Here is a 12,222-nt window from a genome sequence, read left to right as displayed (position 1 = left end):
AGGTGGTGGATCATTGGGTTTCCTCAGGATAATACATTTTTCATTAAAAAGCCCCCAGTAGAATATAATTGTTCAGGACACTTGTTAGCAACATTATGAAAGACTGTTCAAGAGAGGCTACAGCAATGGGGGTTTTGCAGTGAGGAAAAACCACAAATATAAGGACAAGTGGGAATTTATGGCCACAGAGTACAGTAGGACTCAGCGGATAGAAAATTATAAAAAGGACACATCAAGGGATTTTTGCTAGATTGACTCAACAGGATTCTTGCTGAAACTGGGCAATGCAAAGGTGAATACACAAGTCCAAAAGTTGAGCCTATTTGAGATAAAGGACTCAGAAGTTGTACTAAAGTTTGGTCAAGGAGAGAAACTTTATTAGTACCTAATAGATTAGTGAATCAGTTTTTCTTTCAAAATTGTCATTTTTGTCATTTATATGAAGTTATGTAGCCAACATGCATTTCTTTTGAACATGTATTTGTTTTTAGGCACAGTAACATTACCTGGAACTAAACAGTAGAGAATCTAAAAGTGCTCTGAAAGATGTTTTATATTAAATTGTTGACCTCTTGTACTCACTTTGGCAGCACATATACTAAAATTGAAATGATACAGAGAAGATTAGCATGGCCCCTATGCAAGGATGACACACACATTTGTGAAACGTTCCATATTTTTAGGATTTCACTCATATGTGGAATTTAAGAAACCAAAGAGTCATAGGTGGAAGAAAGAGAGAAGCCAGCCAAGAAACAGAATGTTAACTACAGAGAACAAATTGATGGTTACTGGAGGGGAAGTGAGAAGGGCATGTGTTAAATGGGTGATGGGTATTAAGGAGTGCACTTGGGATGAGCACCAGGCATTGTATGTAAGTGTTGACTCACTAAATTGTACACCGAAACTAATATTACACTGTATGTGAACTATAATTTAAATAAAAACTAAAAAAATAATGAATAAACACAAAAATAAATTGTTCACCTCCCTAGTTTGGCAGTAGAGAATTGATAATACTTATTAAAGTAAAAAAATTCCTGCTACTGCCATGAAAGCTATGGCTTTCAGGCTTATGTTGAGCTATGGTAGAAAATTATTTTACATTACAAACTAATGCACATGAGCCACTATAAAATAATGGCAAAAAAGCATTAAATTGGAAATTTACCAGGTAAGTAAAAACCATTAATTCAGAAGTAAAGATCTGGCCACAAAATCCTTACCCTTCCCCAAATTTGCAAAATGTATATATGATATAGCCTTCCTTGTAAAGCTAAAAACATCTTAAAAGTGGGGGCTACAGTTTTTACCTCCGAATTTTTATTAAAACATAGAAAAGTCCTCACCTATAATAGGCAGTTGAGAGATAAAGGAGAATTTTCAAAATAAAATCTGTAAAATGAATGCAACCCACTATGATTTGTGAAATTTTCATTTAAAATACCCATAAAATTTTTTAATTTTTATTTTTGAAAGATTAGAGCAATATTTTTTAAAAGATTTATTTATTTATTAGAGAGAGAGAGAGCGCACCCACAAGCAGGGGGAGTGGGAGAGGGAAAAGCAGACTCCCCCATGAGCAGGGAGCCCTACACGGGGCTCGATCCCAGGACCCTGAGATCATGACCCTAGCCAAAGGCAGATGCTTAACCAACTGAGCCACCCAAGCACCCACTCAGGGCACTGTTTTTTAATAGCTTATGTCTTGAAACCACTCAAATGCCTATCAACTACAGAATGAATAAAAAAAGCTGTAGAATATTCACACAACAGCATATTCTACACTACATAATTTACAACAATCAGATAAACTACAAATAACAACATGAATGAATCCACATGTATAATGTAGAGCAAAACGCCAAACTCAAAAGAGAATATTTTAAGTTCTATGTATATAAAATTCAAAAAGAATCAAAACTAATCTATGGTGGTGAAGGGGAATTCTTATGGGAATGGGAAAGGAGAGGATTCCTGAGCACAAGAGAGGCTTCTGGGAACTGATAATACCGCTTCCTGATCTGTATTTCGGGTACATGGGTAGGTCATTTTGTGAAAATTACCTGATCAGTGTCTTTTTCAGTATATATATTTATTTTAAAAAAGACAAAAATACTTAAAGGGATATAATTACATATGTACATTTTCTATATTCATTTATATATATAAACAATATTAATCTACCATAAAAATAAAATATAACTGTTGGCTTTTAAGCCAGGGGCACAATATAAAGAATCTTGAAAGAAAATTAAATCAATTTTATTCTAACTCTGTTTTTGCAACTAACCAGCATTGTGACCTTGAGGAAAAGAGAGCAGGTTCAGAATAGTCTCATGAGAAATTTGGACCACATTAATTCCAGGTTTACTTTTTATAACTTATGTAAGATATGAGTAGAATTTCACATAAACATCCCAAGTACAAACACTGCCTTAAAAAAAAAAAAAATGAAGGGAATGGATATAGTTTCTGGAATATCAATAGGCCCATTGTTATGTTTATTTATTTTTATACTAGTTTACAAAATGCATTTTGTAAGTGCATGAGAAGTTTTAACTATGTAATTGCAAGTAGAAAAATAATATGTTAATAGTTGGAAAATATTCTGTAAGATGTGTGAACAGAATAATCCAATTGTTGTGGAAAATATACCTATACGTATATCTGCGCCCATACAGTAACCTTCATTTCTTAATTTAAGAGAATAGTGGGGGTGTCTGTGTGGCTTGGGTAAGTGCCTGACTCTTGATTTTGGCTCGGGTCATGATCTCAGGGTCCTGAGATTGAGCCTTGCCTCGGGTTTCCTATGGGCTCACACTGGGCATGGAGCCTGCTTAACATTCTCTCCTCCCTCTGTCCCTCCCCACCACTCATGTGTATGTGCATGCGTGCACATGCACTCTCTCAATCTTAAAAAAAAAAAGAGAGAGAGAGAATCATGAACCCTCACCAAATGCAATTTTTAAAAAAATTTTTATTTATTTTTAAGATTTTATTTATTTATTTGAGAGAGAGAGAATGAGAGAGAGCACATGAGAGGGGGGAGGGCCAGAGGGAGAAGCAGACTCCCTGCCGAGCAGGGAGCCCGATGTGGGACTCGATCCAGGGACTCCAGGATCATGACCCGAACCGAAGGCAGTCACTCAACCAACTGAGCCACCCAGGCGCCCTAAAAAAAATTTTTTTTTAAATTGGGGTAAAGTACACATAACCTCTGCCGCTTTAACTACTTTATTATTTTAAGTAATCTTTACCCCCAAAGTGGGGCTCAAACTCATGACCTTGAGATCAGGAGTCACATACTGACTGAGCCAGCCAGGCACCTCCAAATGAGGAAATTCTAAATGTTATTTTCCCTGATGTATGCTATTTACATTTGCTGAGAGAGAATTAGGCACATAAAAATTAATTGCCTTTGTGACCTGAAATCACTGTTTTCTCATTCACTGTTCTAGTACCTGTGGGTCCATATCCCCTGACCAGAGTTACTTGACCCTCAAGCTGTGCCTAGATCTCAGATGCTTTGAAAGCTGGCTCCCAAAAAGAATTATCCAATAAGAATCAAGTCCTTTGCCACCCATCTGAGATGGAACTACAAAAGTCACTCACATTTAAAGCAAATCATGACCTGCAACTTATCTAGGATCCTAACTCTTGGCCTCCAAAATAGATTTTTAGTATGTACCCTAGTGTATTTTAAGTCAGAAAATCATGAAGATAACTCCCAAATTTGGTAGACAGAATATGTAATTATGAATGGATGGATGGATAGGTAGATGATAGATACAAGAAAAAAAATGCTAATAAAATCACTCTCTGAGATTTCTAAAATCCTTAGCTGCGCACATGATTTAATAATCAGAAAAGGGATATGTTATTAAACTAGAAAATTGCTGTGATAAAAATCTGCATTTTTAGAATACATTATATGTGGTCAGGATAAAAAAGAGCTTTCTTAGAGAACAAGAAATTCTACCCAAAAAATCACTACCAGCAATGCAGAGGACAGTGGTACATAGACAATTAGCCAGAACAAACAAACAAAAAAATTTTTAAATGCTAAATGTTCTAAAAACCAGAAGTAAAGTGCATCCACTTTCCATTGTTGTTTAAACACATTCCCACAATCCTTTCCTCAAAACCCTTCCTGTTTCAGAAGGCATTTCAGAAAGCTATTTGAAGACTCATCTTCTTCCACACCCACACTTCCCTTTCAATTCCATTTTTTTTTTAAATACAGAAAATGCTCACGGGAAGCACCAGAATAATAGCTCTGGAGACTGGAGTTCTCTTTATACTTCTGTCATTAGTGGAGCTCAGGTGGCAACAGTCGATCTGTGTTCCACCATCTCAGTGTGTTTTTAATATTTCTGAAGTGACAGGGCCCAAAAACTGGGTCATGGTGGCCCTTGTCCAATTAGTCACAGTCACTCTGCTATGAGGCTGATGAAAGAACATTGCAACACTCCACTTGCCTAATGTGGACTGGTTAAGGATGATTAAATAGTGTGCTTCGCTCTCCACAGTACCCACACAGATAATAATGTGATGTGTTTGAAGAGGATACTGTGGAAGGTACATATTGATTTTTTAAATATTATAGAATCTTACAGCTTAAAGGACCTTAAGGATCATCTACTTCATTCAGTAAGACCTTTATTTAATTACGCATTCATTCAAAATATTAATCATTTACTAAGAGCTAGAATTAATGCTCCATGCTGAGGACAGAATAAACAAATCACAAATTTGCTTCCTTCTTAAATTAATATATGTATGTAACTTATTCATACGTAAACCTATTTAATAAATATTTTTGATACCTATTATGTGCCAGACACTCAGAGGCATTAAGTCTAGAAGAGTAAACAAGGCTGTAGCTAATGCCATGGAGACTCATATTCATCACCCACATCCAGTGTGTAATGGCCCTACCTTCAGTTGCCAGCTCCTAAATTTCTTTGATTGAGGGCTTTTGGATCACTGGAATTAATTTTGTTGTCTACACAACAGGCTACAAGTGTCAGGGAGTTAATATCCACTTCTCCACTCACCTGCCATTCCCTTAGATGCCTTTAACTAGTAACTGGTAGGAGCTGGTGGTTAGGGTGGTTAACCACTCTGGCTTGTCTGGGATTAATCAGTGCTACAACTTAATGTTCAGGGCAACCAGGACAGTATGTGAATACACAAACTCTCTCCTAGGTTGGGGTAACTCTGAGATGCAGATTTTACACTGGCTCTCAGAGAACCTCAGCATATTAAGCTCCATTAACCTATAGTAGTAATGCACTTGAGCTTTTCATTGGCTACCTTCCCTTCCCTCTCTTCTTTAGTCTGCTCCAGTGTTTCCAGAGATCACCTCCAAAATTATTTGTACTTGAATCCTTCCCTCAGGCTCTGCTTCTGGGGAAAACTAAACTAAACTAATGTCATGATGCCACCATTGAAGGGATATAAAGTGCAGCGACAGATTCGGTAAGAAAATGAGTAATAATAATGCAGTGTGATGAATTCTATAAGGAAACAGCTATGCACTCTGGGAGAACATAGGAGGATCTTGGTGGGGGAGAGAAGGCTTACAAGAGGAAGCTCCATCTAAGTTGAATTATGAAGGACCCATTGAATGGGGTAAGGAGGATACAATTTTTAGGTGGGAGAAAATATTCTTTTAAAATTTTAGAACTGAAATGAAGCACAGCCTGCTTAGGTTGGAGTTTAGAATAAAATGAGTAGTTCGGATGGAAGAAGACAGAGATGTAAGGAGATACTAGGTCACAAATAACCTTGCATGCCCTGGTAAGGAGTTTATCCTGAGGGCAGTGGAATGGCATTGACAGGCTTTAAGTTGGCAAGGAAGTGACATGATTGGATTTGACTTTAGAAAATCATTCAGACTGCCTTATGAAAATAGATTGGAGGGGTCATGACCTGAAGCAGGGACACCAGTTAGGAAGCTGCTGCACTGATTCAGGTAATTGTGTTTTGAACAGTGGGGATAGATAGAAAGTCCTGCATTTTTAAACTATTAAGAAAGTAAAAGTTATAAAATTTGTGATTTATCAGATATGGTCTATAAGCCAAAAAGTCCAGTTTCTTGCTTGTGTGAACCAATGGAAAAGTGGAAAATCATTGTGATAGTAAACCAGATGGAAGATTTCAGTTTAGGATCTGCTGGATTTGAGTTTTTGTGGAGAACTCCTTGCATATTTAACCTTAGATGTAGTATAAAAAAATGGCTAGCAGTGTGGGATTAGGAATTAAACACATCTGGATTCTAGGATTCTAGTTGTACATACTGAGTAACTTATTAAATAACTCTAAGTCTCAGTTTACTTATCTTTAAATGGGGACCTTATTTGAACCTACTTTATAAGGCTGCAATAATTCATGAAATAGGCTTAATGGAGAGCCTGATTTGTAGTTATTTCTCAATTATTATGATTCTTATATTTAGTAGTAGTATTACCATCCAGGTTGTGATATGCAATAGAAACTTGGATATTTAGATTGGAACCAAAAAGAGAGATACAGACTGGAAATATTGTCTAAATTATTAGAAAATAGTACATGAAGATCAGGGACTGGATAGGATTACTGAGGGATGATGTTCAGAATAAAAAAAGAAAAAAGTGGATATAAACACGAGAAAAACAAAAGGAAAATCCAATAAAAAGGCTCAGAAGGACTTAGCAAGAAGTGTGCGGGGTCACAGAACCCCACCTCCTCTGAAATAGAGTGCAATTCAAGGAGAAGGTAATGAACAGATCAAGTTCTGCACAAAGTTTAACTATAACAGGGATTGGGAAGTTTCCATTCAATTTAGTAGCAAAGAAGTCAATGGTGATTTTATCTACAACAGTTTCAGCTGAATGGAGGTGGCAGAAGTCAGATAGTAGTTGTCTAAAGCACAAATAGAAGGTGAAAGAATGGAGACAGCAATTGCAGACAACTCCTTTAAGACACTTGGTTGTGAATGGAGGGAGAGAGATAAGAAAATAGCTCTAGGGGGTCTAAAAGAGGTGAAGGGAAGTTTTTATCTTTTTAAAGATGGGAGAGAATTTTACATGTTTAATACTGTCATCAAGAAAAAGTTGAAGACAAAGAAAATAACTTGTATCACTAATGATACAGACTCTTAATGAGACTAAATGCAATGGGATCCATAGGCAAAGGAAAAACATCTTTAATATCATGACTAAAGAAGGAGCAAAAATTCGGTGATGTGATGAGATGTGAAGGTGGTCTGTCATGAAGACTATAATGTACCTGGTGGACCATAAGTTTTAGGAAGGTGAAGGGATAAATACTGATGGAGATTGTTATAGTGAAAAGTCACAGAATACATCTAAATTATACAGATTACCAGATACCAGTCCAGATCTGTAGAATCAGAATCTCTGGATATTGGGCCCAAGATTATACATTTAACAACTTCCCAAGTAATTTGTATGAAAAAGAAGTAGATTCAATTTATGAAGCACTTGAGAAGCAGTGACCTAATTGGCATTAGAGAATAGGTATTACACACACACACACACACCCCTAATGAATTTATAAATGCATTAATCCCATTCATAAGGGCTCCATCCTCATGATCTAGTCACCTCCCAAATGTCCCACTTATAATTACCATCACATTTGGGATTAGGCTTCAACATATGAACTTTGGAGGGGCACAAACATCAGGAATAGCAGTTGGTCATCTGCCTCTCAGCTAGAATTCCACCAAGGGTGAAATTATAACAGAGAAAGCCCCATTTCTTGCTCTTCAAGTAACTTTGAGATGTCTAAATTGTTCTCAGTCTCTTATGAGGGCTCTGCTAGTCACTGGATATTTATTACATGATGTTAGTTTGCAAACAAGGAAGTTCTACACCAGAGGTCATTGGTGCAGAAGTTAATGGACACCCTGGAATATTAATAGATTTAAGGGATTCTATAAATCCTCTGAATTTATGTGTATTTTTTTTTTCCAACTCAAATAAATCAAAGAAGAACCTACATGCAGAGTATATAATCTGAAAGAAATGCTGGGTAGTTTTGTTCACCCTATTCTTATTCTTAGTTTTCATACCTACTAACATTTGTCTCCAAAGTGGCTACATCAATTTAGGCTCCCGCCAGAAAGAATATGGGAGAAAAATGTTTTTCTTATTTCTGCTGATAGATATTACTTTAAGACTTTTAATACTTCTAATCTTCAAGGTGTGAAATTGTGCTGCTTTGTTTTAAATTGCACTTTCTTTATGTTAATGAGGTTCAATATCTCTCCTTACCTACGTGATCATTCAAATTTCTTTTGTGAATTGATTAGTCATATCCTCTGTATATTTTTCACACTTTATCTCTTCTTTCATCCTTTTTTTTTTTCTTTTTCAGTCTTATTCATTTGTAGGTGTTTATTTTGTGGTGAGCATATTTAGCCTCTGTTGTTGATACACAGATGTTGTATTTACCTTCCCCCAGTTTACCCACACTGTTTTTTAAACTTTATGATTCCTAAAGCATACAGAAGTTTTTAATTCACAGTTGTCATTTATGTACTTTTCCTTCAAAAAGTCTTCCTTAAACAGTAAAAACCACATTTGTATATCTTTTTATAATAGTTTTGTACTTTTCTTTTTATATTAATCATTCTAGTTGGAATTTATATGATTTAAAGTAGGACCTAAGTTATTTCATATGCTTAAACCTAACCCAACAAAAATTACTCACTAATCAGGTATTTGCCACATTAAAGTGCCTGCTACTTCTGTCATAAAATAAATTTATCATCTACCCATCTATCATCTATCTATCATCTGTCATCTATCTATCTATCATCTATCTAACCTCTCCAGAAATCTCTATTCTGATCCATTTATTGTAGTACTGCAACATAATATAATGTCCATGCAAGTTTATAAAAAATATGTAAAATTATATATAATACATGCACTGCTGCATTTATGTTAATATAAGATTGAAAGCAACCATTAAAGAGACCGATTATGGGGCACCTGGGTGGCTCAGTCATTAAGCATCTGCCTTCAGCTCAGGTCGTGATCCCAGGGTCCTGGGATCAAGCCCTGTATCGGGCTCCCTGCTCCATGGGAAGCCTGCTTCTCCCTCTCCCACTCCCCCTGCTTGTGTTCCCTCTCTCGCTGTGTCTCTCTCTGTCAAATAAATAAAATCTTTAAAAAAATTAAAAAATAAAGAGACTGATTATTACAAGCATGGTACATCCATGTATAGATTACCATGCAGCAGCTGAAATAATGATGTGGATCTAAGCTCATTAACATTAAAAAAAATCCATGATATATTGCTAAGAGAGAAAAGCACATTGCAAAATTATATAGACATAGAGATTTAGTCACCAAGTTGCACTGGTGTGTATATCCCATATGTAAAAAAAGCGTACCTATAAGGCCATATACACACAGATACATAATAAAGGTAAATTTTAAAATATGGAAGGGTTTACACTAATTCTTGAGAATGCTGATCTCAGCACTACATGTCATCCTCGAGGCATGAAGAAGAAAGAGAGGAAGGGCAAACGAGAGAGAGGAAAAAAGGAAAGAGGGAGGGAGGACTGGAGGGCTGATAGATGGGTGTGAGGGAGGGGGTACAGTGAGAAGAGGAATGCTCACTTTGTTCTTTCTACTGGTACATATGCCTTTAATATTATACAACAAGCACGATTTATTTGTACCATAAGAAAGACAGGAACCCTCTATATAATTAGAATGGGTATATCTCAATTTCCATTCACACTCATGGCCATAACTATCTATTATCAAGTAAAAACCAAAAAAGATGAGTTCTCCTATCATGTTAATAGAACACTTGCTGATGCATTGACTGCTGTAATTTCAGAGAACTCTACTGAAAGTCAAGGGAGATGTTATTTGAGCTGGTGTGATCAGAATGTCCTCTTTAATGAGGTGACATCTGAGTAAAAACCTGTATTGAGTGGGAGGGAGGATCTTGCAATAAATCCATGGGAAAAGTATTAAAGGCGGAGAGAACAGAAAGAGCATGGTCTATGACTGAGGCTACGCTAGGAGCAGTATGGCTGGAGACAGTAATGCCAGGCAGGGAGGCAACCATTAGTTATATGAGGACAGAACTTGAACCTATTAGGACTTTGGACCTTAATCTTCTGTTGGCATGTTTGGACAAGTGTGATGGGATGGGAAAAACAGATAATAAAAAAATAAATGAACAAAAATATTTAAGACACTGGTAGGAAATTCAAGAGGCATAAAATAAGAGACTAAAATATGAGAACAAGTAACTCACAGAGGCAGGTGCTATGGAGCCACCAATTTTGGTTGGAAACCTATAAAAGACCAGCCACTCAAAAGAACCAGTCTTTTGTTTGCACTCTCATTTACCTCACTCTTGTGGTTTTAAGGATTTCAATATTCTGTCCAGCCTTCTTTTGTTTCTTGACCTAAGCTTTCTTGAGTTAACTGCTTATTATTCTAATTACCTATTAAATCTAGTGCATTTCTATCCTCCAACGTAATAGATTCCTCTTTTGATAAAAACTGCCCAACCCTTGGTAACTACAATATCCATTTTGTAAATAAGGAAATGGGAAACTCAGAGGGGGAAAATTAGCATATCTAAGATCATTCAGGCACTTACACGTTTTCCACACAGTGTCCTAAGTTGCAAGGAAAAATAATCCATCCTGTGACATGATTTTAAGCAGGGGTCTTATTTCCTATTCAGACCAAGGACTTCTCTCATTCCTTGGTCATTTGTTAATTCTAAACTCCTAGATTAAAATGATGGATAACCCTGGTCCCCATTCCCCTCTTGCTGCATAGGTATTATTCACTCTTTATTTATATCACCTATAGATTTTCTTTTTTTAATTCCAACTTTGCCTCCAAAATAATTTGATTTATGTTATTCAGAATTTCAAGATGTTTGTAGCTATAATCATGTCAGAATTAGAAGTCAATGGGTTTGTACAATTGAGGAATACTATGTTCTCATATACAAGGGACATAAAAATCTAGGTTCATTTGCAGTGTTACAACGTTAAAATCAAATTGTAAGTAAGGATGCAAGGACAACACAGGCTTTTTGTTGTTGTTTGTTTTTTGTTTTTAAACCAGTGCTACAAAGACCAATTATTTTATTGTGTTACTGTAACACTGTTATAGTATCCTTTCTTCTCAATTTATCTTTATAAGAGAATCTCATCAAAATTCTTGAGAAATCTGAATTTTCTCCTAGCATATTTAACTATTCATTTTTTGCTTGTTTTAAGCCAATAGTCCCCATTTTTTTGTATCAATCAATTGGCCCATGTTTAAGTTATTGTACTTTAATCTTAATTTGATATTAAGATCACAAAAGACAGAACTTTTAGTAACGTTTCTATGTAATTTCATGTTGAAAACTATTTATTTTACAGGCTTTTCCCTTCTAATATGTACACTAACATGATTTATATATTTTTTATGTTTGCTTTTCAACCTACAATTCATCGATCTATTACTATCTTAATCCATACTCATTTTCAGGGGCAAAATTTCTAAACAGGGAAATGCACAAATCATGAGTGTGCCATTATATGACAAATGCATACACTTGGGTAATGAAAACCAATTTCAAGAAATATAACATTATCACCCCTAGAGAGTTCACTTATGTCCCTCCCCTGGGAGGTCTATCCATCATCTCCCCAGAGACAACTACTTTTGTGAATTTTTTTACCATAGTTGAGTTTCAACTCTACTAGTATTATGTAAAAGGAAATATACCATGTGCATTATTTTGTGTAAGGCTTCTTTCACTTGGATAATGTTTCTTTTTTTTTTTTTTTTAAGATTTTATTTATTTATTTGACAGAGAGAGACACAGCGAGAGAGGGAACACAAGCAGGGGGAGTGGGAGAGGGAGAAGCAGGCTTCCCGCCGAGCAGGGAGCCCGACGCGGGGCTCAATCCCAGGACCCTGGGATCATGACCTGAGCCGAAGGCAGACACTTAATGACTGAGCCACCCAGGCGCCCCTGGATAATGTTTCTAAGATTCATCCATGTAATTGCATATCAGTCGTTCCTTTATATTTCTTAGTCTTTCTGTAAAAACATACCTAAGTTTTTTAATCTATTCTTTGATGAAAAATTAATTTTTTTCTAGTTTAAGGCTACTATAAATAAAACTTACATGAACACTGTTTTTCAAATCATTGTGGGCATAAGCTT

General features: G+C 36.0%; 1 non-coding gene across 1 annotated transcript; it reads left to right on the top strand.

The window, feature by feature from the left end:
- The first annotated feature begins 574 nt into the window (after positions 1-574).
- On the top strand, positions 575-681 carry LOC123836328 (U6 spliceosomal RNA). The gene has a single exon (XR_006788940.1). It is a non-coding gene; the product is annotated as a U6 spliceosomal RNA (small nuclear RNA).
- Positions 682-12,222: the final 11,541 nt, after the last annotated feature.

The sequence above is a fragment of the Mirounga angustirostris genome, unplaced genomic scaffold (assembly GCF_029215605.1).
Source record: "Mirounga angustirostris isolate CCGP_5_RB_7025 unplaced genomic scaffold, mMirAng1.0.hap1 SCAF_7, whole genome shotgun sequence".
In the NCBI taxonomy this organism is placed as follows: domain Eukaryota; kingdom Metazoa; phylum Chordata; class Mammalia; order Carnivora; family Phocidae; genus Mirounga; species Mirounga angustirostris.
The sequence above is the reverse complement of the archived record's forward strand: the minus strand, read 5'-3'. Positions and strand labels throughout refer to the sequence as shown.